Genomic DNA, 7,068 nt, shown 5'->3' with positions numbered 1-7,068 from the left:
AAGCTTTGCGTCATCACCATTAATCCATAGTGGAAATATTTGTTTTCGTTGAATTGAGCACTTTTGAAGAAATGATTCGGTCGAATTTTTTGTCACCCGGTTATTTCCCGGCCCACACGAAATGTGTATTTGCGGTTTAGTATGTATTGCGAATTGGTGATCAAATGGCGTGGGTTGCTAAAAACAAGCGGATAAAGAGCTGCTGGGTGCAGCGGGAAGGTGAGCGGGGCATGTGTTGAAACAATCCAGGGAAGGTTTTAGATTACCACTGACGATTGGAAAATGTTTTTCCGAGTTTGCTGATGAGTTCCAGGAAAAGGGGGTCTAGTGTTTGTTTTAAGGATTCGGGATATATTCGATTTTTTCCTACGAGTTGCGATTTTTTTGTTTGTAATATTAAAGCTTGAAATAAATTATATTTTAGAACGAACAGCTTAAAGTTTGATAAAATTAGAGTCACTACAATATCGGTATCGTTCCATGGCTATGTTTCGTGATTCGCGACTACTGCAGTGTAAGCTTTGTGGTAGATGGGGTATTGAGATTTTCTTCTCTAACAAACACCTCTGAATCGTACACGTTCTTGATCATAGCTCTAATGTACTACAATCCGTGGTGCGTATCTCCGGAATCGTTCTGGATACGGGCTCAAATTTCTACCTCCATTCCACTTAATTATTTTACGATCTGTTTTGCATGAGTGAATAATCTGGCCAATTTAAAAATTCTTTTCCACAGTTTTCGTTCCTGAATCTGAATCAGAGTTGGTTAGCCTTATCGTCTACTTAAATATGCAAACGAATATAATTTCTTCAGATATCTGTTTAGTTCGAGAGTAGCATATCTATCAAATCACGATTTGTTGCAAAGGACCCACAAATTTTCCTCTAGGCCTTTCGACATTCACAAGAAAAAAAAAAAAGATCTACAAAGCAAAGAAAAACATTTGTACAAAGTGCCAACAAAACTTCCGGCCAAAAACTATCAGAATAAACCTCCCTGTTGTCTATAGGATGAACTTTATCCGACTCCGTAAAGCCGGAAAATTACTCTCGACTCTAGCTAGTGGAAAAAGATACACTATTCGGCGGTTTCCCGTATCCTCGTATTCCTTACCTCCGAATTTCCTACAACAAAAAACAAAGGGTCCGATCCGCACAGCAAACTTTTTCCATACAGTGAGATGAACCTGTTTTAAGTTTGTTTTAAGCTAAGGTATTCTCTAAGACAACAGTCGAAAAATGGTGGAATGGGAATAAGCAGGGAAGGGTTAAAAGGTACAAGAGCATGCTTTTGCCACGGGATATATGACTTCGCTACCCGGAACCGGGAAGCATCAACTGTGGAAGAAAATTACTCTATATGTCTTTGGAAGCACTTTAAAAATAGCTGGGAATCGTGCTTTCACGTGCTTTCCCGTGTGAATCGCCCACGTTTCCCAAACGATGTTCCACTCCGTGCGATTTTTTTTTTCGAGGAGAAAGTAGATACATTCTGGAAGATTTTCACTTTGCCTTTCCACTGCTTGATTTCGGTCGTTGAAGAACAGCAGGGAGATAGAGTGTGAGAGGGACTGTTGAGGGGCAGAGAAATTGGTCGAATAATACTTGGCCGAAAGATGGATGATGGTGAAAATAATGATTAAATATGAAGGAAAAGTAAAAAGTGAAATAGTGGAGATGACGACCCCTCGTCGGTGAATCGAATGCCCTATCCCTCACTAGCAAAACACAAAGACCGACCAGAGCGAATATCCTGACAGATAAGGCGATCAAAGTAACAGTTGCAATGCACTGCATCGTTTTATTAAAATAAACCTATGAAATTGTTAGTAGGTGTCAGTTTCTTCCGATTTACTTAAGATTGCGCTGTCTGGGAAAAATTTGGTTAAATTGCGTCGAATTACTTTCATATATTTATTGGGCTCTAACCGCAAGCTGTCATTCGCCTTGGAAAGAAAAAAAAGGTTTGATTATTTTTTATACAGTTGCTTTTTTCTTCGTTTAGCTTTAGCAGGTTATTAGGTTCTTCGTCAAGATGTTGGTTTCCTGGACAACCTTCCCAGCACCCAACCCGGGCAGCAGAAGAGCCTCCGCAGCACCTGGTCTTGGGGAGGCGGAGGGCCCAATAAGTGAAAGTTTTAGGCCAACACACTCGCCTTAGGTTGGCTTATTTCAAGAAAGCTAGAAGTGCCTCTTTGCAGACTGGCTCGTTCGCTAGTGTGTCCCGAATCGAGGATGTTGTCGTAGCAGGGCTTCGAACTCCTGACAGCTTAGGAGCAAGTGTGCTCCACCGTCAGTCGCATCAGTTTGTTGTAAGTTGCGTACATTGAAGGTTCGACGCGGTTGATACTGTGAGTATGGGCGATCTTCGTATGTTCAACCCGGAGGCGGGAGAGCGCTCTTTGTTTCCGGTTCTCGCAGTTGACATCCTCGTTATCGTGCGTTCCGCTATGCCCATGTATCCAGCAAATGCTGGTCAACGGATCACAGGACAGCTCTATGGCATGGACGCCCCTTTTTCCCTAACTTAGCTTGAATACCGAGACGGAATTGGAAAATATCTTTGCTTGAGTATCTTCAGATTTCTTGATGATAGTAATAATAATTGCGATTTGTTCTGCGGAGAAAACTGAGTAGACAGAGGGCAGGCAAAGGGCGAGGCCCGCTACAGTTCCGCTCACATCCGTCCCTAAGCACTGGCCTAGCTTCGAGTTGTCGAAAGAAATGTTCTGATAATTGGGATTGTTTCCTTCGAAAATTTGGAGAATTTTAGTTTGGACGGGAATGGGAGGATCACCTGCTCTGGTGGATCCAGGCACACTTTTGTCTAAGGTTGGACCACGGTCATGCCAGGTGCGGTTTGAAGACTCGATACCGCTGTGCGATTGTAGGGAGTGGGGCATCGGCGAAGACGGCGTGTATGTCCATGGTTTCCTGCAGGTAACATTCATCTATGTTTCTAAAAATTCCGCGTTTACAGTTCTATCGAAAAGAGGAAGGAATGTCAGCATTCAGTCGAAGGTTACATTAAAGATTTTAGGCTCCTAACAGAGTTTCGCCGGCCTGCCAGTGGCTACGTTATGGGAGCTATAGCAGTACGTCAATGGCACTGGCGGCTTCCTGCAGTTTCAGTCTTATGCGGTCAGTAGTTTTACCGATCGATCGTTCCCAGTATTATATCGTAGGCGTAAACAAACACGTAAATTCCATCCGGGAACGTGGCGAAAAGGGAGTTCATGCTGACCAAGCAAAATGTAACTGTCAGCACCGATCCTTAAGGAACCCCGTTAGCCTCCCAGAATACGTACGTGTAGTTTCTTCCAATGCCTACCCTGAAATTTCGGTCACTGAGGTACTGGTTAATAAAGTATCCAAAGTTTTCGTTGATAGCCCATTGGTGCAGCTGGCCGAGTATCCTCTCATGCCATATTGCGCTGTAGACCATTGCGAGATCTGGGCCTTATGTCAATTCGGGATAAAAGTTTGCTGCGGCTTTGATACACTTTCTGCAGGTGTGGGATCAGCTACTGTCATCCGATTGTTGTTTGATGCGGTGACGAAGAGGGCCATTTTGTAGATTTGTTTGCCCTGATCAGAACGTGGGAAGGAGAGTTGGGCTGCTGAGATCGTTTCTTCGTGATGACGTGTTGCGTATCAGGCTGGACTCGGTGTCGGTGCTACCATATAACCGTTAGTAAGTGCTTTGAATATTCGTTTCATTAGGTATATTACTCCTTTTTGCTCCTGGGACTGTTCAGACCAATCGATATGTCCAGTGTTCCCCGCCGTGTGGAAAATCGGAACAGTGCCCGAAAAAGGAACGTGGGGTAATGAAAGAATCGATCCATTGACCTGTTTTCACAAGTAACACTACTATTTTTAGATTTCTTATAAAAGAAATGTATAGGATTCGCTCAAACTGAGCTATAATGAAAACTTTTTCCGAGTCTCGTATACCAATCGACTCAGCTCGACAAATTGAGATAATGTCTGTATGTGTGTGTCTATGTGTGTATGTATGTATGTACAAAATGTCATGTAATTATCTCAGCAATGGCTGAACCGATCTTAATGAAACTAGTTTCAAATGAAAGGCCTAACGTTGCCATTTGACACTATTATTTTTATTATTTTCGATATGTTGTTTACTTTCTGAGATATATGCGATTTTGTCAAAACACAGTAGGATTTTTTGCGAATTATTTTTGAGCATTACAATATTGTCCAACAAACTGCACATAAATAGAAAAAAAAATACCTTTCTAACAAGCTATAGATTGTCTAAATCCGTGCACGAGCGGCGGAGATATTAGACATTTTGTATTTTTAGTCCTCGCTTACCAATTTCCACTAACTAAAAATGAGATTGTTTCATACGGAGTATTGCACTGGTGTTTTAGGGGCAAAACTAAACCAATTTTGAATATCGGGGTATGAAAACACATCTACGTGATTCAAGGAATTCGATGTTGAGAACATTTTGTGAACTACCTTTATAATAAATGAACTATTTCTCAAAAATCAATATATAAGTTCAGTTCAAAGACAAAATAATGTGTTGATAAAGAAACAGTAAGTTCTAGTATTTATTCCTTGGATTAGGCATTGCGTTCAATCATGAGGTAAATTGGATGGTATATCAATACACAGATCAACAAGTAATTCACCTAGTAGTGAGATAAAAGATTTCTCATACAATTATACTTGTGGCGTCACCGAAAGCAACTGTATGTTTAAAGCCCAAAAATATAGCGAAAATTTAGCTCTTTTCCAAGATTTAGGTTATACTGCTTATGGCGCAAAAATTACTACTCACATTAATTATGACAAGAATGAAAGAAATCAATATATCATAATAATATACTTATAAAAATAATGTCACTGAATTAACCATCATTTGCCATTCCTCATACGCCCCCCCCCATCTCTCTCTCGCTCTCTCTTTCTCTCTCTGTCTCTCTTCTATCGCATCTATCTAGCTATTTCTGTATCCATTTCTAAGTTGTGTGATAATCTGCAAATCTGAAATATTTATTATTGCAAATCTGAAATATTTATTAATTGTAATTTGAGAAAACAAAACTATTTTTTGTCTGCTGCTACATTAACTCAATTTTAATTCAATTGTATTCAAAGCCTGTATCTACACTATAATCAAGGAAATTCATGGCTATATCCGAAAAATATTTGGCTTAACTGGGTAATATGAAAGTTTTACGATGAAAATTTTCAAAAGAGACATTCCACATGCGATATTTAAACTATTCGTATCTCTATTGAGTTTTGAATGAAATATATGCTCAAAGACTGAAAGCTGAAGCCAGCAGGATTGGTCTTGCCATCAACGTTTCGAAGACAAAATACATGAGAGGAAGAGGTTCTAGTGACGACAATGTGAACCTCCCACCCGAGTTCGGATTGACGTTGACGAAATCGAGATGGTCGACGAATTCATGTATTTGGGCTGGTAACCGACGACAATGATAACAGCAGAGAAATTCAGAGACGGATCTTGGCGGGAAATCATGCCTACTTTGGACTCCAGAGGACGCTCCGGTAGAACAAAATTCGCCGCCGCACGAAGTTGATTTTCTTCAAGACGCTGATTAGATCGGTGGTCCTTTACGGCCACGAGACCTGGACTATGCTCGTGGAGGACCAACGCGCCCTTGGAGTTTTCGAACGAAAGGTGTTGCGTATCATCTATGGTGGCGTGCAGATGGAAGACGGAACGTGGCGCAGGCGAATGAACCATGAGTTGTATCAGCTACACATTCGTTGTATTGGTACGAACTTTCATGAAAAATAACGGATCAAAGACCAAAAATATCCACAAATTAGATCCAGGAAAAGAAGTCTCCCAAAGTAACCACTCTCGATGGGGGATAAGGCTACAATGTGTCTTCTAACTTATAGTCGTCCATATTTGGATATACTGAGTAGTTTGAACCTTTTCTTTTTCACAGTATTGGTCTGTATAGGACTTATTTATCCATATTTCCTGCACGAGAATTCCGAACGAAACAATATGAAAGCTATAAGGATGAATTGCATTGCAATCAACTGAATGCACGGCTTTTATGCTATCGACATAGCCTAGACATTTCACACTATTAGTAAATAGTAGTAACAATGCAAATAAAACTTTTGAAATATCTACCTGTCTCATTCACGAATCGCATTCTCCCTGTCGTTCTCTGTTCAAGGGACTTGAAAGCACATGTGACCTTGTCTCACTTTACTATATTCAATTGCGCATTGAAATACTGGACCAGTGAATGCCTGTCGAATGGTTCCGAGGATCACTTCCGGGATCCTAACTGGGGACAGTCGAGAAAATCTGGAGGGGGCCATAAGGCTTCTGTTTACCATTCTTTCCATCGTCTTTCCCAAGCAGGGAGAAAACTGAGGGGTCGGAAGTCTTTCGGGCCCCTGGTAGCCTTGCATCTCTTTGGGAAGGAGATTGCGAGTGCGGTACTCTAGTTGTCTGAGAAGGGACTACCTCCTCAGATTCTGTAAAGGGCGAAGTATTTTCAGTTGTGGTAATGCAAAACAACTTTAACTTAGACGATCAGCGAGTCCTTGGCGGTCCATCTAGCTACCGACAAAGTCGACAGTACGGTACGTACCAGTGTCCAGTGAACTCATCAGTGATCTCCCAAACACTACACGAACATACCACAATGTCATTTAGCACCGTTAAGGAAGCTGAGTGGTTTCAATATTCAAAGATCCGCAAAATCCCTCCAGCTTGCCCAGTAGCACGCCTACCCTACGACTTAGTCCGAGTCACATGCTGTTGAATGTGATTGAAGCTTGTCGTGTAAAAACTTTAAGTTACACGAGGTCGAGGACGTCCTAGGGGTATACATTTGAATACAACCGTGTATCTTATGGGAAAGTTTACAGTGCTACAGTTATGGGGGCTGGTTGTTCTTCCTGCGTTTTTCCGGCTGGGGCACTTTCATCAGAAGGAGTGTTCACCCAGGAGTAGACGGACGGCTTTTGGTGCAGCTCAAAGATGGCATTGCGTAGTTTGGTTATTTTGCCCATGGTCGCTTGTAGC

The sequence above is a fragment of the Topomyia yanbarensis genome, chromosome 2 (assembly GCF_030247195.1).
Source record: "Topomyia yanbarensis strain Yona2022 chromosome 2, ASM3024719v1, whole genome shotgun sequence".
Taxonomy (NCBI): domain Eukaryota; kingdom Metazoa; phylum Arthropoda; class Insecta; order Diptera; family Culicidae; genus Topomyia; species Topomyia yanbarensis.
Note: the sequence above shows the minus strand (reverse complement) of the source record.